The sequence below is a fragment of the Gorilla gorilla genome, chromosome 3 (genome assembly GCF_029281585.2).
Source record: "Gorilla gorilla gorilla isolate KB3781 chromosome 3, NHGRI_mGorGor1-v2.1_pri, whole genome shotgun sequence".
In the NCBI taxonomy this organism is placed as follows: domain Eukaryota; kingdom Metazoa; phylum Chordata; class Mammalia; order Primates; family Hominidae; genus Gorilla; species Gorilla gorilla.
In genome coordinates, this window is record NC_073227.2 from 162,455,568 (window position 1) to 162,478,498 (window position 22,931).

At 40.3% G+C, this 22,931-nt stretch overlaps 1 protein-coding gene across 14 annotated transcripts in view; it reads left to right on the forward strand.

The window, feature by feature from the left end:
* Positions 1-22,931, forward strand: part of IL15 (interleukin 15) — a 104,322-nt gene that overhangs the window by 35,452 nt on the left and 45,939 nt on the right. For 4 of the 14 annotated variants that reach the window (XR_008679095.2, XM_055384736.2, XM_055384734.2 and 1 more), the window contains one exon: positions 17,400-17,613. The exons of the other annotated variants lie outside the window; for them this stretch is intronic. The gene's annotated coding sequence lies outside the window, so the exon portion shown is untranslated. The remainder of the gene's footprint in view (positions 1-17,399; positions 17,614-22,931) is intronic. 14 annotated transcript variants of the gene reach the window in all.

The window sequence follows — 22,931 nt, forward strand, 5'->3', positions numbered from 1 at the left end:
AAATTTTGTAGTAAATTAGTTATGTGTTGTGTGATAAACCATATAAAATTTAGTGTCTTAAAATCACAACACTTTATTGTTTCTCATTGTTTTAATGGTTGACTAAGTGATTTTCTCCCTGGTCTTGTTTGGGCTCATTCGATATCTCCTCACTCACCTGTCTGGTGCCTCGGTGATGGCTGTTGTGTGAACCGCTTTCATCATGCAGTTTCTTCATTAGGTAGTCCAGCTGGATTTTCTTACATGACAGCAGAAACAGTCAAAGATGTAACAACAGAATGGCAAGGCCTCTTGGGACCTAGAGTTGGAAGTCACACATTATTTTTGCCATATCCTGTTGGTCATAACTAGTTATAAAGACATAGGACATAAATCATAGCTAGGACATAAATCATAGCTAGCCCAGATTTAAGGGGAGGGAAGATAGACTCCACCTTTCAATGGGAGAAGTGGCAAATTCACACTGGAGAAGGGCGCATGGGATGGAAGAGACTGTTGTGGCCATCTTTGCAAACTATCTACCACATATACACATGGCAGGTTTTTATTTCCCATTTGGTAAAATATAAGTAGTCTATTTTTCTGTGTACAGTGGCTAACAGTTGTACTTATTTTTGTGTGTGTGTTTCAATCATCATTACTAGCAAGGAATAATAGTATGAAAAGGCACGGTTTGAGTCGTTCTATATAGTTCATAGTCATTGTTGTTTGTAATTAAAGAAATATTGCAGCAACTTCTAACCAATAGGTTATGAGTGAAGGATTTGTCTGTCTGTGAAAAAATCTAGTAGTTTGAAGGTTCTTAATTCTTGTTACTTTATTATTACACTGTCTTCATTTTTTTAGCAATAAGAGGTAAATTTTTACTTTACTGCTTAATATCTGTCACTTTTATTCCTTTATAACAAGAAGATAAATATTTTAAGTCAGTTTTCCTCTTATCTAAGTATATAACCAATGGTTACAGAGCATGGAGTTGCGGTGAAGTGTGACTTTGTTTTCTTTTTATTTTAATCAAGTAGTTTCAATATCATTTCTAACTAGACAGCCTTACTTTTCAAACACCTCACCACAAAGTATTATGTTGTTGCATTGATTTATTTTTGTTGTTTTGAAGTCTCAGTGAATTTATAATTTGTATCCCACACTATCTTGAGGGTATGTGTACTAAAGCAGAAAACACAAACTTGTCCATTTTGGTAAAATAAGGGTATTCTAAACTTTTGAGAGTTGCAAGAATCCTACTTTGAAAAATATTCAGTCTCCAGATGAACTGTAGACTTTAAATATGTAAAAGCATTATAACAAAGAAAAACATACCAGTTTATAGCCAATGATGTATGTTGATCGTAGACTCTAGCTATAGGAATGCCTTTCATTTTCTTGAAAATACAAGACAGTTTCTTATCTTTTGACTTATAGATATGTTGCCCTCTCAGGTTGAAGTGCACCCTACTATTCTTTTGATGAGTGTCTCCCTACCTGTAAGTTCCAGTTTCCATGTCACTTCCTCCAGAAAGTCTTCTGGCCAGGCACCTCTCTTGCATGTTTGCATAGCACCCTCCGCTAATGCCTCCCAGTATCATGTAGCTGCTGTGAGCTTTTCTTTCTTCCTCACTAGACTATGAGCTCAATAAGCGGAGGCGTGATGCTGACTTTGACCATGTTTATACCTTCACTTCTTAGCACAGCAGTTAGAACATTGTAGTGGGCAACTGATATTTGTCAAATGAATTAATTTGGGGTAGACTGTAATAAAATTTCCCACTTTAGCATTTTCATTCAGATAAAAGTACAATAGAAAATCTCTTTTTTGAATCAGGACTCATAATTGTTTAGCACTGAAATAGAAAAAACATACAGTGATCTATCTTTTCATTGTGTACAACAGATCAAACATTCTGCTTTGTAAGTATCTAAATAGTCTCTCATTAAATGGTTCTTTATATGATCAAGGATATGATTTTTCTTGATTTACTTTTATTTTATAGTTCCCTAGCAAATTACTATGGGAATTAAGGTCACACAAATCAAATATCTCAATTATGCCTTTGGTATCTTACTCATCACTCTCATACCTACTTTGACTATATCTTTCTGCTTCTTAAAATTTTCTACAGCTTCCTTTTACCCTCTGAAACAATAATGAACATATTGCCCCACTGTTCTCAGAGCACTTGGCTATTAGATACAAGTTATTTGACTGTATCTGCCTCCAGAACACACGTGAAATAATGTATTTATTACTATCTGAAAATATATTTCAACTCACCTTCTGTAGTTTGCCACCTTTCCTTAATTTTTGTCCATTTATACCATACATATAAACTACTTTATTCATTCTGACAGCAGTAGCATAGATTTCATTCTCTTTTTAATTTCATTATATGGTTTGTTTCCTCCAAAAACAAACATTCTAGTTTTTTATACCATTTCTAATATTCCAGCATAATTAATGATCTTCTCTTTTCATTCAACCCATATTTGTACTTTGATATCTATGAATTATTTGGACCAGCTAACAATGTAAGCAAATTGAACATTCACAGCATTTGATCTTTTTTGTCCGGGTCTTGATATTTAGAAAGTTCAGCTAAAGTTGATATTAAAGTGTTAAATTTGCAGAAGTTTCAGGTGACTCTTCAGTTGATCTTTATTGAAATAATGAACCACAGCCTAGAGCCCTTGTACTTTTGTATGCTTACTAGGATTCCATAATTTTTAAGGATATCTAGTTGGAAATTTTGGGAAGTGGGGATTCGGTTTTTGGCTTTTTTATTCTCAGCTGAAGTGTAGCATGTATACAGATCACAGTGTAGGATGCAAATACAGATCACCAGACAGAACCTTCTGTGTGCTTTGTGGAGTCATTTGATTATTTGTGTAGTATCTCACATGAGACTTAATTTTAATTTAAACAAACCTGTAAGTCTGTTCAAAGTACAGGGAAACCGAGGTAGAAGTAGTACCCTAACAATTTTGCAGAGAATTTCAGAAATATAAAATGTGTCAATACAAAAATTAGCCAGATGTGGTGGCACCTGCCTGTAATCCCAGCTACTCAGGAGGCTGAGGCAGGAGAATCGCTTGAACCAGGGAGGCGGAGATTGCAGTGAGCCAAGATCACGCCACTGCACTCCAGCCTGAGTGACAGAGAAGACTTCACCTCAAAAAAATAAAAAAAAAAGAAATAAAAAATCTCTGGTTTCATAAAATAAAATATTTAAAGGTACAGTAACAGCATATTAATTTATTGCTGTATGCTAAATAGTGTGCTAGGCACATTGCATACAAGATTATGTATGCAATATGTATGCAATGTGCTTCCTAAAAATTGTTGATGATTTGTATTATTATCTCTGTTTTTCAGCAGCTCTGGAAGTTAAATAAATTACCCTATGTATTAGTTTTCTATTGCTATGTAACAAATCACCACAAACTTAGAGAATTAAAATAACACCATTACTTATATCATGGTTCTGTAGATCAGAAGGCCAAGCAGGCTGGACTGGGTGTTCTACTTGGGGTCTCTGAAGGTAGAAATCAAGGTGTCAGCCAGGCTGGGCTCTTAGCTGGCAGCTGGAAAGAATTCATTATCAAGCTCATTCAGGTTGTTGGCAGAATTAAATTCCACTTGAACCTCGAACAACATGGGTTTCAGCTGCAGGTCCACTTATACCCATTTTTTAAAAATAATTATATTGGGATTCTTTTGGATATTTGAGACAATTTGAAAAAAAAAAACAGATGAACAGTGTAGCCTAGAAATACTGAAAAAATTAGGAAAAAGTTAAGTGTGACACTAACTAGTCTGGAGATACTAGTCTCTTTTATCATTAACTACCATAAAATATACACAAATCTATCATTAAAAGTTAAAATGTATCAGAATTTACACATATAAGCACTTAGAGTTGACAGAAATATAAACAAAGATATGGAGGCATAAAATTAATTGTGGTACATACTAAAGTACTGTAATAATGTTGTAACCCCTCCTGTTGGTAATGAGGTGAACTCCAGTGCTATAAGTCTCTGCATAAAATGTGCTGTGATGCTAATCAACCTGTGTGAGCAGCTCATCTCCAGTAAATTGCATACTGAAGTAAAAAGTGATCTCTTGCAGTTCTCGAGTATTTGTTATAGTGTTTAGTGTACTACCATAAACCTTGAATAACACCCTACGGCCCACAGGAAGTGTCACTAGTGATGCTGGAAGTGCTTCCAAGAAAAAGTCATGACATTACAAGAAAAAGTTGGATTGCTTGATATGTACCATAAAATGAGGACTGCCACTTTGATTGCCCATCATTTCAAGATACATGAATCCAGCCTAGGAAAAGGAAATTCCTGAAGCTGTAGCTGCAGCTACAACAGCAGGTGCAAAAACCTTGCACATTTTGTGAAATACATTTGTATCTCATATCGAAAATGTAGCTTTTATGTGGGTACAGGATTGCTATGAGAAAGTCATACCTATAGACCAAGAGACAGCATACTAGTTTCCTAGACACCATTAAAAATCATTAAATAGAAAGGATATCTGCCTGAACAGGTTTTTAACACAGACAAAAGTGTCTACTCTGGGGAAAAAAATGCCACAGAAGACATTTATTAGTAAAAAATAGAAGCCAGCACCAGGAATTAAGCTGGTCTTTTTTGTCTGGGTCTTGATATTTAGAAAGTTTTTAAGGCATATTTAGAAAGTTTTAAGGCATTAAGGCAGGAAGGGATAGGCTAACTCTACTGTTTTGTACAAATGCAGTCAGGTTTATGATCAACACCACCCTCATCTATAAAGCTGCTAATCTAAGAGCCTTGAAGGGAAAAGATAAACACCAACTGCCAGTCTTTTGCTTTTACAAGACGACCTGGACAATGAGAAGCCCTATTCTGCATTTGTTTTATCAGTGCTTTGTCAGGAGGTACCTTGCAAGTAAAATTCTTTTGATTTTGGACAATGTCCTTGGCCACCCAGACCTCCATGAATTCAAGATCGAAGGTGTCTAAGTTGTCTACTTGATCCCAAACACAACTTCTCTAATTCAGCCTCTAGATCAAGGGGTCATAAGGACTTTAAACTCATTACACATGGTACTTCATGGAAGGGATTGTCAGTGACATGAAAGAGAGCCCTGATAGAAAGGACATCATGAAAGTCTGGAAGGATCACACAATTGAAAATGTCGTTGTTTTTGAACAAGCCGTGAAGGCCATTAGCCCAAAGCAATAAATTCCTACTGGAGAAAACTGTCCAGATGTTGTGCATGACTTCACAGGATTTATGACAGAGCCAATCAAAGAAGTTATGGATGAGATTGTAGGTATGGCAGAAAAAAAAAAACATAGGGGTAAAGGATTTCAGGATATGGATCTTGGGGAAATTCAAGAGCTAATAGAAACCACACCAGAGGAATTAACAGAAGACAACTTAATGGAGATGAATGCTTTTGTGCCAGTGCCACACTATGAGGAAGAAGACATATTATAAAAGAAGCAGTGCCAGAAAACAAATTGACATTAGACAATCTGGCAGAAGGGTTATTGTTATTCAAGACTACTTTCAACTTCTTTCATGACATGGACCCTTCTATGATACAGGCACTGAAACTAAAGCGAACAGTGGAAGAAAGATGCTACCACATAGAAATATTTTAAAGAAATAAAGAAGCAAAAGAGTCAGAAGTTACAATGTATTTCCTCAAAGTTACACCAAGTGTGCCTGCCTCTCCTTTCTCCCCTTCCACCTCCTCCACTTCTTCTGCCTCTGCCACCTGAGACAGCAAGACCAACCTCTCCTTTTCCTCCTCAGCTTACTCAATTTGAAGACAATGAGGATGAAGACCTTTATGATGATCCACTTCCACTTAATGAATAATAATTATGTTTTCTCTTAGGATTTTCTTAATAACTTTTTTTTCTCCAGCTTGCTTTATTGTAAGAATACAGTACCTACTACATATGAAATACATTCAAAATATGTGTTAATTGGCTGTGTTATCAATAAGGCTTCTGGTCAACAGTAGGCTATTAGTTCTGGGGGAGTCAAAACTTACAGGTAGATTTTTGACTTTGCCGGGGATCAGTGCCCCAACCCGAGTTGTTCAAGGATCAGCTGTACTTGCAGTTGTAGGAGTGAGGTACCAGTTTTCTTGCTGGCTGTCAACAGGGGCTGCTCACCACTCCTGGAAGCTACCTGTGCTCCTTCTCATGTGGCTCACTCACTTCAAACCAGCAATGGCATGTTGAAACCTTCTTATGATTTGAGTCTTTCTGGCTTTCCCTTCTCCTACCAGCCAGATAAAGTTCTCTGCTTTTAAGGGCTTGTTTGATTAGATTAGTCACCCCTTCTATGTAAAATCTCTCTATGTTAAGGTTAACTATGCCATGTAACATGAAACAATCACAGGAGTGATACATTGTCACATGCACAGTTAGTGTGAGATATTCTGTGGGAGAAGGGGCATAATTCTGCTTACCATATCATATTGCTCAAAACAGTAATTGGCAGAGTTAGAGGTCAAGCCTGGGTTTGGTTGAACTCCAGAGCTTTGTCTCTATACCACATTCATCAGAGGGCCTAATTTTATCTGTGGTGATATGGAAACCAGTCTTAGTCCTATATAGCCAGGCTATGTTGGTACCATATACTGCTATAAATATATTGCCTCAGAGGTCTCCAGCACAGTTTTACATGCACACTGGTCCTGTAAAATAGGAGATCCAGATGGTCAGAAATGCATACATTAGGTTTTGTTATGCCCCATATATTTCTGTGATTTGCACTTGTGTTTATTAGTTTATTCTGCCCTATTTTATTACAAGCTTTGATTTCTACTTTCTACCCTTTCTCCCTTCTGCTTACCTTATGAACATACTTTAAAAACTTGGTTAACTAAGAGTCAGGCTTATTGCAGTTTCTTTTGGAAATTCGTAGTCATATTTTGTTTTCTGCTCAATTCAATCCTTTTCAGAGGTAATTGAGTTGAGTGACCATAATGTGCTAAGGGAACTGCAAAAGATAACAAAGTCAATCAAGAGAAATCCCTTACTTGATCATACAAAGCTATCATTTAACTAGGGACCCCATGGATTTTTCTGAAGCAGAATATTTGATCTGGTGCACACAATGAAAAAAAAAAAAAGCAAATGTGTGATTTCGTTGATATATTTTTTTTTTTTTGACAGAGTCTCACTCTGTCACTAGGCTAGAGTGCAGTGGCATGATCTCAGCTCACTGCAACCTCTGCCTCCTGGGTTCAAGTGATTCTCCTGCCTCAGCCTCCCGAGTAGCTGGGACTACAGGCACGTGCCACCACACCCGGCTAATTTTTGTATTTTTAGTAGAGACAGGGTTTCTCCATGTTGGCCAGGATGGCCTTGATCTCTTGACCTTGTGATCCGCCTGCCCAGGCCTCCCAGAGTGTTGGGATTACAGGTGTGAGCCACCGCGCCCGGCCTCATTGATTTTAAATAACATAAACAAATATATGCCGTATATTTCTTAGGTTGTTAAGTGTAACATATTTTGAGATAACTATTAATTTCTTTGTTAACAGCTTTTGAATCTTGTTTGCTTGCCTCCATTAAGAAAACGATGCAGTCTTCTTTTTCCTCATGACTCACCAGGCTAGAGACAGCCTCCCAGATTATAACTAGCTCAGTGGTATTAGGAGCAGTATGGATTGTGTATGAAACAAAGTCCAACTTTTATTTACTCAATGACTAAGTAATTTGGGACAAGTCACGAGATACAGCTGGACCTCCTTATTCTCAATTATAAAAATAAGCAAGCCGTTCCACAATTCTATTATTTTAAATGACATCTGCTATGATATACTTTGCTTAGTATCCAAGAGGCTGGAAATATTTAATTTATTTTAGTTTGACCACTAAGAAATTTGTTCTCTGGATCTCATAAAGACATGGAAACATTTTACAGGTGAATATGTGTAAATATTATAGTAAAATTAATTTGAATACTCATGGGGCTTGTCATACTTAATCAAGTTATAAGATTATTTTCCTTCTTTACACAATAAAATTCTTTCTTTGGTTTCAATTTTTTGTATACTCTTGTGATCTCAAAGGTGTTCCTTTTATTCTCTTTCTTTTATTTAACCAGAAATATCTTTTATTTTGAATGCTATTTTGTCATAATTCATGCATGTTTGTGCTTACTTTAAATGAGACATGATTATTTCTGCTGTCTAGGATACATGACCAAAATATTAAAAAACAGATGATTGCAGATTATGGCCAACATGGCTACACAATGTCTTAGAAAAGTTAGTTTTGCCTTTCTTTGTGAAATATATTGCATGAAACACTGATGTTATCATTTTGATGGATTCTCCCCAAAATTGATGGCCTGGTTTTTACAAGTCAAAGCATCTACATATTTTAAAGTGTTAAAGAAAATTAAATGAACAGTTAAATTAGAAATGGAGGATGAGCTATAACTTCTCTTCCTAGAAGGGAGGACATTATGAGCAACATGCACATAGGGAGTGATTTTTCTGGCAATAAAGTTTGGAAAATAGCAACCAAAACAGAACAAAACTATTCATGTTGTCATTCAGTACGTAGAGAACAAAAAGAGTTTCCACTATACAAGAACCTATACTACTATATATTTGCAATGATGCTTTAATGCAGGGGAAAACAGCTGTTTATCTGTTTTTCTTTTGGTTTTATTTTCTTTTTACATTGCCATCCTGTCAGTACGTGGCTTCATAAAGCTGTAGGATTCTGATAGGGAAACTACCAATTCCATGTGCTTTGGAAGCCAATGTGCTGATTATCTAGCTTGATAGCAGTATTTTATTATAGCTGGAGGGAAAGTGTGGCTATGTTTGTGAGAGGCAGGAAGGCAAATGCCACCAATACCGTGTCCAGAAGTGAGCTATCCCCTGTGTTTTATGCACTTCATTCTACTGAATGAATATTGTATCACTGTTTTCATTTTTTTGTTTGAATATCAGAGACTTTTCCAATGGTTCTGTTTCTGTCGAACACTTGATGGAAAGCCCTGTTGTAAAGCTTCCTTCATGGAGATGGCTTTATGTCTTGGCTATGAAGTAAAGTTCCATAAAATTTGATCAGAAATTGTCTTTATGGGTTGCCACCCTGTGTGCTATTAAAAGCTCAGAACCTGGGTGTTAGTTTTCACTCAGAGCTGCGCTTGCCTTTTGTATTTGGCAAGTGCAGCTCTGAGTTAAAACAAACACTTTCCTTTATTTTACCACTTTCTTCCTACAGAACATCTCTCCCACCAGCCTCCCTTTTGGGGCTCAATAGTCTTGTTCAACCCATCTTTACTGTACACTAGAGCCAAGTTCTTTGGGTGTTTTCCTAGGATATTTGCAACATCAAGGTCAAAATGTTCTTTATATTCAACAATTCACCTCTTTCATTACCCTAGGTACAGCTCCTAAGAAGTACTTCACACCAAGGAGTCCTCAATAAATATTAATTGTACATTTTGGAGAGATTTGTATTGCAATGAACATGCTTCAGTGCCAGTTCTTCCTTATCAAAACTTTTTGTTCTCCACTTGCATTTTGTGGCCATGTCATCCTGGCTTTGTATCCTTACCTGCTGATGTCTATATATTCAGCCCAGCCAATATGCATTTATATTCTCTCTGTAGTTCTGAGACTCATTAATGGTCCTCTTTTACCTTAATTGAGTACAGTCTGAGAGAGTGCCTGTCTTCCATTATTGTACATTTTTCTTCTCACAGAACACCTTTCGATTCTTGCTCTGATCTCTTATATAAGATGTGCTGTGAAACATAATTTCCTTCCTTCCTCTTTTTTTCTAATAAGTTGACATGTTTAATTAACCTGTGTAAAAAAAAAAAAAAAAGAGAGAAGACTTTTTTAAAGGGTAATAGAAGTCATAGTAATATTTTGCTTTGCCTGAAAACAGCTTTCTTAGTGTCCAAAGGGATTCTAAACTATACATGTATTTCTTCACATGCATTATTTATTTAAAAATAAATCAATAAAAGGGTAAGTGGCAGTCCAGACAGGCTGCTTCACTGTGTCTTGATGCCTTATGATAGCACAGGTTCTAGAATGCCATGAGTGGGAAAACAATTTCTTTCGTCTTTTCTGATAATGTTGTTTGCATGATGTAAATATTCAGTTCTAGCATGACAATGGGTACCTGAGGGAATTTAAAGTGAAATAACAGGATTGTTAACAAATTTTCATCCCCATATAATTTATGTTTCATATATTTCTGCTGGAAAACTAAGAAAAAATTTTTTCCCAAAGGCAATTATTTTGCAAGGACTTTTTACCCTATTATAAGACTTTCTTTTCAGTTAATAACCCAAAGTGTCTCTTCAGATGCTCAAGTCAAGTCGTTAATTGGCTTGACTAAGTGGTTGTTGGTGCAGAAAGCTTATTCTCTCTGTTGGTTGTATATAACTCACAGACATTAAATGACCCACTTTGTTGTTCCTAAGGCAAAGAATCATTATTTTCTTTCGGCAGTATACTGTGGGCTTTTAATTCACAAACTTACAGCTCAGGTTGAAGTAATTTCTGCTGAGAAGTGATTTTTCTAAACAATTGTTTAATGTTTTTGATTTGGAGTAAACATTAGATGCAACTTTTGAGCTAGTATACTCTACTGTAGAGATCATTAATGTAACCTTTTGTTTTTGTAGTGTGCCTGTCTCCCTTCAAAAATTGTTTATTCTAAACTGTGATCTCTTTTCTAAAGATTTGTTTAGAGTTAACAAGGTAAGTATAACCATTAAGTTCACATATAAATGATTAATACACAAATATTCAGCTTTGTTCTCTGCATAAATATCTACCTCTCCTTAAATTAAAATTTGTAATTGTTGAAAGAAAATTTGAATAGTAGGAAAATTTTACTTAATGATGTCTAACTGTGAATTTTCTTTGCTGAGTGGGAAATAGTGATAATTGAATCTCATAAATAACTTTACCTAGAGTTACATAAACTTTTTGACCAAAATTATTTAAAGAATAAAGTACTAGCTAGAATATATCTGTCAGAAAGTCACTACTACTTACTTCTGCATGTCCATAACACACATAAGTAATATATACAGTCACATTAAAAAATGTGCCAACTCTATAAGAACGGAGACTTTTTTCTCTTTAGTTCTCTCAGTGGCGCATGAACACATGTACATACATGTGTACACATACACACACAATGGAAAGCCAACATTGAAACCTTCTCTGGGGAGTGGGGGAAGGATGAGAGACAATGTGGTATAATAAAAACAATAGGGGGAGGCCGAGGCGGGTGGTTCACGAGGTCAGGAGATGGAGACCGTCCTGGCTAACACAGTGAAACCCGGTCTCTACTAAAAATACAGAAAAAATTAGCCGGGTGTGGTGGCGGGCGCCTGTAGTCCCAGCTACTTGGAAGGCGGGGGAATGGCATGAACCCGGGAGGCAGAGTTTGCAGTGAGCCGAGATCACGCCACTGCACTCCAACCTGGGCGACAAAGCGAGATTCCATCTCAAAAGAAAAAACAAACAAACAAACAACAAAAAACAATAGGGGCTGGGTGCGGTGGCTCACGCCTGTAATCTCAACACTTTGGGAGGCTGAGGCAGGCGGATCACGAGATCAAGTGATCAAGACCATCCTAGCCAACATGGTGAAACCCCGTTTCTACTAAAAATACAAAAATTAGCCCGGCGTGGTGGCAGGTGCCTGTAGTCCCAGCTACTCGGGAGGCTGAGGCAGGAGAATCACTTGAACCGGGTAGATGAAGTTACAGTGAGCCAAGATCATGCCACTGCACTCCAGCCTGGCGACAGAGCGAGACTCCATTTCAAAAACAAAAACAAACAAAAAACAATAGGCTGGGCGCGGTGGCTCGTGCCTGTAATCCTAGCACTTTGGAAGGGCAAGGTGGGTGGATTGCCTGAGCTCAGGAGTTTGAGACCCGCCTGGGCAACACGGTGAAACCCTGTCTCTACTAAAATACAAAAAATTAGCCTGGCATGGAGGTGTGCACCTGTAGTCCCAGATACTCGGAAGGCTGAGGCAGGAGAATTGCTTGACCCTGGGAGGCGGGGGTTGCAGTGAGCCGAGATCGCGCCACTGCACTCCAGCCTGGGTGACAGAGCGAGATTCCGTCTCTAAAAAAAAAGAAAAGAAAAAAGAAAAAAAAAACAATAGTGGACTGTGTCTCCTCTTATTTGTTATAGTAACTGCACTGTGGGAACCTGGAACAAGTCATTTAATAACTTTTGGCTCACTTTTATTTTGTCCATATATTAGGAAAACATTCTCAAGTGTAATTTCACATTATTATTAGAATAACAGTTATTTGAAGATAGAGATGATGTTAAAGATACAGAAAAGAGCTTTAGGTCGGGGAGAGAGCAGTACAGATGTTCTGGGGAAAAATGGCATTGCTCACATCTACTTTTATCTACAGCAAGGATTCTAAAGGGATTTATAACCCAAACATACTGCGAATGGATTTGTAGAGATTAATAACTAGCTTTAGTAGACAGGCTGAAATGTAGACACAATATGAATACTTGATACATAGCAGGGTTTTCTTCCCCAAAAATACACTTATGGAAGCAACAATAACAGAGAGTGCTACAGTGCAGGTGAAAGCCCCTGTTGGGGATATGTGTTGGAGAAGCTGGGAGATTTCATGCTATGACCTCAACTAATTATGACCCAGCCTGTACCCAGACAGCTAAAAATTAACACAGAAGTTTAGCATGTAATCAACTATAAATTCTCACTCTTCAGTACTCAGTAGTCTTTTTTTTTTCTGTTAAAAGAATGACCACTGATGACCAGGAATTGTAAATGAATTTATTCAAGTAGAAGGGCTATTTATCAGATTAGGCTCTTAGTTTATCTAATAGGTAAACGACTGGTCTGAGTTTTTATACTAGCTGATGTTAAAAAGTAGTGTGTAAATGTTTTTTTTCTCTTCAGTTATGCATTTAATTACTGACTAATCCCTGTCAAGTATAATTGTTAGGCAGCATCACTGTCTAAGAATCTAAAGTGATATCCCATTGATGAGCAAATCATATCAGATTCCTCCGTTTGGCTTTGAAGGACACATGCAATTTGGCTTCAACCTGCCTATCCACATGTATTTCCTTTGACTTCCTCCAATACTTTTCATTCAGTGGCACCTCTTAGGTTTTCTCATACTTGCTATTATTATTTATGCTAGGTCTATATTAGCTTGGAATATCCTCCTTCTTTCTATTCAAACTTTATCCACTCTTCAAAACTAACCTCAATTACCACCCATTCCAAGGCCTTCTCCATTTGCACCAGTGTTGATTCAGTATTATTTATTATTTATTTTTTCATTTATTCACAATAACTCAACAAATATTGAGTGTCTTCTATGTTACAGATGCTGTCCTCACCTAAACATGAATTTTTATTGCATGTAGAGTCATAAACAAGTAGTATACTGAGTTTGTAGTTTAATATTTATTGTATTTCCTCTATAAAACTGAGCCTACAGTGGCAGTGATTATGTCTTTTTTTTTTCTTTAACAAAGAGGTCATGAAATAGTGTAAGTCAAAACCAAGTAGGGAATTACAAGGCTGATTTGTATTTCCTCTTGGCTACTACTTAGTCATTCGATAATTCAAATCAATGGACGTTTATTAAACTTCTGTCATGTACATTGCGATGTTATACACTATAGGAGATATATAGACAATCACTTAATAGAGTCAGTATTCCGAAAGAGAGAGTCTCTATTTGAGGTCCTAGGACCCCCCTAGAGAATTCAATGTTTTAACTTCAGAGGATTTTATCTAAAGTTTGGATATGTGCTTATATGCAATTTTCTGAGGAGAGGGCGCATAGTTTTTAGATGTTAAAGATGTAATTGATAATTTTTTGAAAAGGTTGAAAAGCTCATGAACTCAGTATGTATGAAACAAGTACACAACTAAAGAACAAGAGTCATAAAAGAGCAACAAACCCTAAGCTGTGTTTAGAAAGAGGTAAAATGATATGTGACTGTGGTCATTTAAGGAGAAACTTCCTGAAAGAGATGACTTTTGGAATACATGCCATGCATTTTTGGCCTCAGCTCCCTCGTGGAAAAAAAAAAGTAGATTATAAAATCTCTGCTATTTTTTCCGAGATACAAATTTATTTCTTGATTCAATCACCAAATGCTCTTCACAATGCCAGTGACATCATAGGTACTCAGAAAACATCTGTTAATTGGTAAATCTGAAATTAAACTGTAGAAATTTATAGCCCCAAATATATCTATTGAGTTGAAATTTTAGGATATTATTGCATTAGCTTCCTAATGTTCCGTGAATGAAAAGATTTATCAGATGTTTATATACCATTAATCACAATCTTCCACTTGGCAGATCAGAATGTTTAATTCATTATTTCTCCTTCATTTCTTCATAACATTTAAAAATATCTTTGCATTTTGTTATTCTTACTGTTACAGCCATTGGGGTCGCCTCATTAGTCTTTATGATTTGGGGGGGCAGGAACTCTCTTAAACCTGTTTGATATTATTTAGAACCTAGCACATCCCCCTAATCAAAAAGGGGCACAGTAGGCTGGGCGCAGTGGCTCACGTCTATAATCCCAGCACTTTGAGAGGTCGAGACGGGCAGATTACAAGGTCAGGTGTTCGAGACCAGCCTGGCCAACATGGCGAAACCCCGTCTCTGCTAAAAATACAAAAATTAGCCAGGCATGGTGGTGGGCACCTGTAATCCCAGCTACTCAGGAGGCTGAGGGAGGAGAATCGCTTGAGCCCCATAGGCAGTGGTTGCAGTAAGCCGAGATCATGCCATTGCACTCCAGCCTGGGCAATAAGAGCAAGAGTTCATCTCAAAAATAAATAAATAAATAAATAAATAAATAAATAAATAAATAAATAAATAAAAGGTGGGAGGGGCACAGTAAATATTGAATCATAAATGAGAGGCTGCATATCAAGGTGCATCAAAATAATAAATTTCCTATTTCATTATCGTCCAGAATTTAAAGAGCATGAGCCCAGAAGTGAGACCACATGTTCAAATCCTGACACTGCCTACTCCTCTGTGAGTCACCTTTGACGAGTTCCTTAAATTCGTCATTCTCAGCTTTCTTGTCTGTGAAGTGTGGTAATGACAGTGCCTACCTCATACGGTTATTGTGAGCATCAAATTTAGTGCTTGGCAAAGTGCCTAACACATCATAGGCAAGAGAGAATCCAGGTTCGTAGGGCCTCAAGCTTTTACAGTGTCTGAGCTCTCTTTAAGAAAATGAATTTCAAACTATGAATTCAAAATTAGTTAATTAGAACATTTTAAAGGTATGTCTGTAGAGTGGGAAATTATAGGCAACGAAGGTCTGAAAAATACCCCAGTTATCATCAAATATTATTGTTACTAGTAATTTCCTGGTTCATTATAATACTTTATTTTCTACACGTTTTTAGATGCATACACTCAGATTTCCTTTTTTGAATAATAATTTTAAATATTTTCTATAAAGAGAATAGAAAGAAAATTCATTCTTTAGCAAAGTGGATTGAAACTTATTTATTTTTTATTGTTGCTGGTTTAGGAAGTATTCATTTACTTAATTCATAACATATTACTGGAAATGCCACATTCTGACTTCCTCCATGGCCTTTTGCCCGGGAAGTTCATTGTTTGGAAGGAAGCCTTAGAGAAGTTCAGGTTTTGGGTCTCACTTGGCATGGTCTCAGACAGGCCAGTGCCTTGGCAGCGGCTCCATCCTGGCAGCCTCCTCTTGATTCCCCATCTTCATCCTTGTAAGCAGGGCAGGTCTTTCTGAGAGATGAGGGGAGGAAGTAGAAAGTAGCCAAGAGCCTGGGAGATAGTGGTGACAAAGCTTTGCTTTTACATTATTAGGGTCACAGGTAAGGTCCAAAATCTCCCTGAAGTCCATTGGGGTTAGGTTGTCATTGAAGTGTAGATAGATTTAAGGAAATGCTGGCAGCCTGCCTGCTGACAGCATCTGCTGCAAACTCAGGATGATTTTTAGGACGTAGAAGGTGAGGACAGGCTAGGACCACTCTCCACACCTCCACTAAAGGCCTGAGGCTATTACTACCTCAATATAGGCAGTGCAGGTGAGGAGCTCTGAAGCCTCAACTCCATGAATTCCATGGTAAAGCTGCTTCTGACTTGTAAGTGCTCAGTAAATTAGCACTTACCCGAATTATTTTACTCTTTCATTGGCAAATTATTTTTCATTAAAACCCTAGGAATTTTGCAGTGAATGCCTTTTTTAATTTTATTTTATTTTTAAAAAATTATTGCAATAATTGTGTTTCTCCTCTTTATTCCAAACAGGACAGAATTCTAAATAACCCAGCCTTTTACTAAAGTGAATTTGAAATGAGTTGTGATAGAGCAAGTTTGTTTAATACCTCATGATCATGTTAAGATCTAATCATATTGAGAAAAAAATGTCATATTCATTTCATTCTTAAATATCATTTCTAGTGGATACCGTTGTGTGTCCATAGATCCTTTCAGAGATGAAGAATTTGTTATCCCATTTGTTGGGTGTGCTGCTTGCTACTTGTCAAGACGACAGTTCTCTCTGGGACAAGTTCTTTTTGTGCAAGATCACAGCTACTCCCTAAGGGCAGCTTACACCCAGTGTTTCTTTAATAGGAGTGGAGTAGGGTTGTTTACAAAGGCCCTGGTCTAGTGCACCCCCTGAAGGATCATCCTAGCTTCAGAGTTCCACAAAGTCTGCCTAGTGACAGAATAGTGACCTTCTCCTCCCTCTGACCAATTTACCTATCCTCCCTTCCCTGACATGTAGTGACCCTGAAAACTTTTTCCAGTATACCTTGTGTACGTAAACCAGTCTCAGAGTCTCATTCTTAGAGACCACTACCTGAAGCATTTTCAAAAATTTCAAGAGGCAATAATGTGTTAAATAATAGCTTCTCTGGGGATGAGGGAGGAGATCGCTTTAAAAACGTGATCCAATTCCAGAGATGTTCAAGTTGAAAAAAATCTTACATTCAAGAAAGTGTGCTATCAGAGTATACAAGAGTGCTATAATTGCTGTATGTTAGCCGTGACCAATAACCTGAAGCAATTAGAAGCCTTTCACTGAAGCCATTATCTATAGAAAGGTTAAAGATTGTTGTTCTTTCCTTTTCTCAGTGCAATTTTCTCTTTATATGCTCTTTTGGCTTGATCTCTTTGGAACTCATGGTTTTAGACCATTGCATTATATATCTCTAGTTCTGCCATCTCTTGAACTTCTGATTTACATATTCATCTGTCTGCCAGAGTCCTTTTGTTGATATCCCACCAGCCTCCCAAACTTAACATGTACAACACTGAGTTAACTTTCCCTCAGATCAGTCCTGTCTTGTTTACAGTTTCAACTAGTGGCCCCACTGTGTCCGGAATTGGTGGGTTCTTGGTCTCACTGACTTCAAGAATGAAGCCGCGGACCCTCGCGGTGAGTGTTACAGCTCTTAAGGTGGCGCATCTGGAGTTTATTCCATCTGATATTCGGATGTGTTCGGAGTTTCTTCCTTCTGGTGGGTTCGTGGTCTCGCTGGCTCAGGAGTGAAGCTACAGACCTTCGCGGTGAGTGTTACAGCTCTTAAGGTGGCTCATCTGGAGTTGTTTGCTCCTCCTGGTGGGCTCGTGGGCTCGCTGGCTTCAGGAGTGAAGCTGCAGACCTTCGCGGTGAGTGTTACAGCTCATAAAAGCAGTGTGGACCCAAAGAGTGAGCAGTAGCAAGATTTATTGCAAAGAGCAAAAGAACAAAGCCTCCATAGTGTGGAAGGGGACCCGAGCGGGTTGCCACTGCTGGCTCGGGCAGCCTGCTTTTATTCTCTTATCTGGCCCCACCCACATCCTGCTGATTGGTAGAGCTGAGTGGTCTGTTTTGACAGGGCTCTGATTGGTGCGTTTACAATCCCTGAGCTAGAGACAAAGGTTCTCCACGTCCCCACCAGATTAGCTAGATACAGTGTCCACACAAAGGTTCTCCAAGGCCCCACCAGAATAGCTAGATACAGTGTCGATTGGTGCATTCACAAACCCTGAGCTAGACACAGGGTGCTGATTGGTGTATTTACAAACCTTGAGCTAGATACAGAGTGCTGATTGGTGTATTTACAATCCCTGAGCTAGACATAAAGCTTCTCCATGTCCCCACCAGACTCAGGAGCCCAGCTGGCTTCACCCAGTGGATCCCACACTGGGGCTGCAGGTGGAGCTGCCTGCCAGTCCTGCTCCGTGCACCCGCGCTCCTCAGCCCTTGGGTGGTCGATGGGACTGGGCGCCGTGGAGCAGGGGGCGGTGCTCATCAGGGAGGCTCGGGCCACACAGGAGCCCATGGAGGGGGTGGGAGGCTCAGGCATGGCGGGCTGCAGGTCCCGAGCCCTGCCCTGCAGGAAGGCAGCTAAGGCCCAGCGAGAAATCGAGTGCAGCGCTGGTGGGCTGGCACTGCTGGGGGACCCAGTACACCCTCTGCAGCCGCTGGCCCCAGTGCTAAGTCCCTCATTGCCCGGGGACGGCACGGCCAGCCGGCTGCTCCGAGTGCGGGGCCCACCAAGCCCATGCCCACCCGGAACTCCAGCTGGCCCGCATGCGCTGCATGCAGCCCTGGTTCCCGCTCGTGCCTCTCCCTCCACACCTCCCTGCAAGCTGAGGGAGCTGGCTCTGGCCTTGGCCAGCACAGAAAGGGGCTCCCACAGTGCAGTGGTGGGCTGAAGGGCTCCTCAAGTGCCGCCAAAGTGGGAGCCCAGGCAGAGGAGTCGCTGAGAGCAAGCGAGGGCTGTGAGGACGGCCAGCACGTTGTCACCTCTCAATACCCCCTCTAAACAGGACACCCCAACTGCTGTTGGGAATTTGGCCAATGACCGCTCTAGCTACTTCCTGCTGGATAGGGGCGAAGAAGGGGCCCTGAAGTTGTAGTGTCCTTCAGAGGGGAACTCTCTAGGCCAAGGGAAGTGCCAGCAGGCCAGTCCAGGGGTCCTCGGTAGAAGTTGTTAGTTGAACTCGTTTGGGGTTCCATTTGTAAGACAATCTGTAGCTTGATGGCCTCGATTCTAGAGGAAACAAATTTGACAAGAAGGTTAAAAATACAGGCCCCAAAGGCGAGTAACAGCAAGGTGGCTGCCACAGGACCTAGAAAGGGGAGAAGCCATGTTGCCCAACTCCAGAGGTTGGTGTAAGAATTTGAAAGGCGTTGTCTGATTTCAGAAGCCTTTTCCTGTAAATGCCGGGCGGCATCTCGTACTATCTCTGACTGGTTAGTGTAAAAACAACACTCTTCCCCTAAGAAGGTGCAGAGTCCTCCTTTCTCAGCAGTGAGGAGGTCTAGGCCTCGGCGGTTTTGAAGAGTCACTGCTGCCAAAGAGTCTATTTGGGATTGTAAAGTAAGGATAGATTTCGTTATTTCTTGCAAACTGTCTGAGAGGCAGATATGGGTTAAAGATCCACATAAGTAGAGTATGCCTTGGCTAGGTAGATAGACATTTACCCTGGCTTTTAAAGGAATAGGGTACACTGTATTTTCTTTACTACTTCCATCTCTCTTCCTTTCTCTTCCACTTCTCCTTTGTCTCTTCCTCTCTTTTTAACTCTCTCTTTGACTTTCCATGTCTGTCCCTCTTTCTCTCTGACTCCTTTTCTTTGTCTCTGTTTCTCACTCCCTCTTTGACTTTCTGTCTCTCTGTCTCTTCCTCTGACTTTCTCTTTCTCTCTTTCCTTCTTGCTGGTCTTTTCCTACCTCTGCCAGCCTCTTATGCTGCTGTTCTCCCCTCTCCTTCCCATTTTGATGGCTTTGGTAGTGTAAGACTCCCACCTCTTTGGGTTCCTGCGCCGTGTGCAATAACTCCATAACTTCCCTGTGGCATCCAGTGGGGGTTCCCAGAGGTTAGGAACTCCCATTCTTTCCATATTGCAGTATGGGCATGTAGGATTAGATAAGCATATTTGCTATTTGTATACACATTTATTCTTTTTCCCTTTCCCAGTTCTAAGGCTCGGGTAAGTGCCACTAGTTCTGCTAACTGGGCACTGGTCCCTGGGGGAAGAGGCTTGCTTTCAAGTATGGTTACATCACTAACTATGGCGTAACCTGCCCTTTGTATCCCATTCTCCACAAATGAACTTCCATTGGTAAATAGGTTAAGGTCAGGATTAGTTAAGGGGAATTCTAAGAGATCATCTCGGGCGGCATAGTCTGGACTATAATTTGTTGGCAGTCATGCTTGATTGGTTCCCCATCCTCTGGGAGAAAAGTGGCAGGGTTGAGGACCACACACGTGCATATTTTAAGCACCGGTCCCTCAAGGAGTAGTGCCTGGTGTCTAAGTAGGCGGTTGTCTGATAGCCATAAACTTCCTTTGGCACCTAGTATGCCATTTACATCATGAGTAGTCCAGACAGCGAGATCCTTTCCTTGTATTATTTTGATAGCCTCTGATGCTAAGAAGGCCACTGCTGCAACTACCCTTAAACAGTGAGGCCAGCCTTTTGCTTCTACATCAATTTCCTTACTTAGGTATGCCACTGGTTGTGGGGTGGCCCCACGAGTCTGAGTAAGGACTCCAAGAGCTATCCCAGCTCTCTCTGTGATGTATAAAGAGAAGTTCTGTCCTGTGGGAAGGTTTAAAGCTGGAGCTTGTACTAGGGCATGCTTTAAGGTTTTGAAGGCTGCTTCTGCCTCTGGTTCCCATTCTACTAGATGAGTATTTGCCCTCTGGATTTCCTTGATTGGAGTATAGAGGGGCCTGGCTATCTCGCTGTACCCGGGGATCCATAGTCGGCAAAAGCCGGTAATTCCAAGGAACCCCCTCAACTGTTTTAATGTCTTAGGGTGAGGATAAGCCAGTATAGGCTGTATTCATTCCTTGCTGAGGGCCCTGGCCCCTCTGGCTAAGATTAGGCCTAGATATTTAACCTTCTGTAGGCAAAGCTGGGCCTTCGGCCTAGACACCTTGTACCCTTGATTAGCTAGAAAGTTCAAGAGATCTAGAATAGCCTGCCAGTACGAGGCTTCCGAACTGGTAGCCAAAAGTAAATCATCCACATATTGAAGGACCAGAGTGCCTGGACTTGAGAAGTGGCTTAGATCTTGGGCCAGTGCCTGACCAAACAGATGAGGGCTATCCCTAAACCCTTGGGGCAAGACTGTCCACGTAAGTTGGGACATGTGGTCTGTGGGATCCTGGGAGTCAGAGTGCAGGGGAATACAGAAGAAGGCATCCTTGAGGTCCAGAACCATGAACCATTCTGCTTCCTCTGGTATTTGAGAGAGCAGGGTATAGGGGTTGGGTACAACTGGATATAGTGGAATTACTGCCTCATTAATGAGTCTAAGATCTTGTACTAGTCTCCACTGACTGTTCGGTTTTTGTACTCCCAGAATTGGGGTGTTGCAGGGACTGCTGCATTTCCTTACTAAGCCTTGAGCTTTCAAATGTTTAACAATATTCTGTAACCCTTTATGAGCTTCAGGCCTTAAGGGATATTGCCTTTGATAAGGAAAAGTGGTGGGATCTTTTAACCTGATTTGGACTGGGCAGGCATTTTTTGCCCTTCTAAATTGTCCTTCCAATGCCCAGACTTCAGGGTTGAGTCCCTCCTCAAATAGGGGACAACAAATGGGTAACTTGTTCCCCATATTCATGTAGATAATAGCTCCAGCCTTGGCTAATATATCCCTCTCTAATAAGGGTGTGGGACTCAGGCATAACAAGAAAGGCATGTGAAAAGAGCAAAGTCTCCCAATTACAACTGAGAAGGTGGGAGAAATACCTGGTTACAGGCTGTCCCAGGATTCCTCGGATGGTAATGGACCTTGAGGACAGTCATTCAGGACAGGAGATTAACACTGAGAAGGCCGTGCCATTGTCCAGGAGGAAGTCAATTTCCTGGCCCTCAATAGTTGAACATACCCAGGGCTCAGTGAGGGTGATGACATGAGCTGGCGCTTGCCCCGGGCACCCTCAGTCCTGTTGTTGGGTCATCTGGTTGGGGCTTCTGACCCAGGGAACCTTCGTCCTCTGGGGCATTGCACCGTCCAGTGATTGCCTCGGCATAGTGGACATGGACGAGGGGGCAGCTTGTTTCTCATTGGACAATCTTTTTTAAAGTGTTCTAGTAAACCACACTGATAACAAGCCCTACCAGGTGATTGGCCTGCTCCATTTTCTGTCCTCTCTGATCCACCAAGGTTTGTTTGTCTGAGGACCATGACTAAGGCTGCAGCCTTTCTCTGATCTCGCTTTTCCTTTTGGGCCTGTTCCTCTTGGTCCCTATTATAGAACACCAAGGTTGCCAGGTTTAATAATGCCTCTAGATTTTGTTCAGGGCTCAGGGCTTGCTTTTGGAGCTTTCTCCTGATATCTGTGGCTGATTGGGTAATAAACTTATCTTTTAGACTCAATTGACCCTCGAGTGATTCAGGTGACAGGGGAGTATATTTTCTTAAGGCCTCTCATAGCCGCTCAAGGAAGGCAGAAGGATTTCCTTCCTTTCCCTGAGTCATGGTGGATATCATTGAATAATTCATGGGCTTTTTCTAATTCTCCTCAGTCCTTCTAGAATACACGTCAACAGATGTTTACGACTCCAGTCCCCATGATCTGAGTCAAGGTCCCAGTGGGGATCCATATTGGGGATGGCTTGCTGACCAGTAGGGAATTTGTCCCTTTCTTCAGCTGTCATTCTATCATTTACTTGACTAAGATACCAGGTACCTCCAAACTCTTGGGCTGCAGCTAAAGCCGCATTCTTTTCATTAAAGGCCAGGGTTTGATCTAACAGTAGCATGACGTCTCTCCAAGTGAGGTCAAAGGTTTGCCCTAGACCCTATAGGACATCTATGTACCTATCAGGATCATCTGAAAACTTCCCCAGGCCTGCCTTGATCTGTTTTAAATCAG